Source organism: Galeopterus variegatus, unplaced genomic scaffold, assembly GCF_000696425.1.
Source record: "Galeopterus variegatus unplaced genomic scaffold, G_variegatus-3.0.2 Scaffold3817, whole genome shotgun sequence".
Lineage (NCBI taxonomy): Eukaryota > Metazoa > Chordata > Mammalia > Dermoptera > Cynocephalidae > Galeopterus > Galeopterus variegatus.
The window spans coordinates 179,031-179,546 of NW_007729928.1; positions in this window are offsets into that span (position 1 = coordinate 179,031).

Sequence of the window (516 nt, forward strand, 5' to 3'; positions counted from 1 at the left end):
CACGAAAAAAGACAAAAAAATAAATAAATAAATAAATAAATCATCTTGTCCCATCTACAGTTTAGCGCCACCTGCTGTCAGATGTCTTATTTGTCTTAAATCTAGGGAGGACTCTGGGGCTTGCAAACTTCCAAGAAAACAGCAGTTCTAGGAATTGGCAGCCTGTTTAGTTGACCAGACTCATCCTCAGCCTCCCCATTCCCCATCCTCTCCCCTAACCACCCCCACCTTCCTGTCCACCTCCTATATCTCCCCTCCCCACCTCAGAAGATAAGAACTCTAGCCCACCCTCTTGGTGACTGGTTGCAGAACAGAAACCGAAAGCCAATCATTTTTTGTTTAAATTTTCAGCAATGCTACGTGATACCAAGGGTTTTCACTGCACTTGTCATATATGGCCATTCAAAGGCTGATGTCCCCAACATAAATTCATGAACAGATCTCTAAGCAGGAGATAACCATATCAACAAGAAATGGATACTTGAAACACATAAGCAATGCATAAAATATGAATGG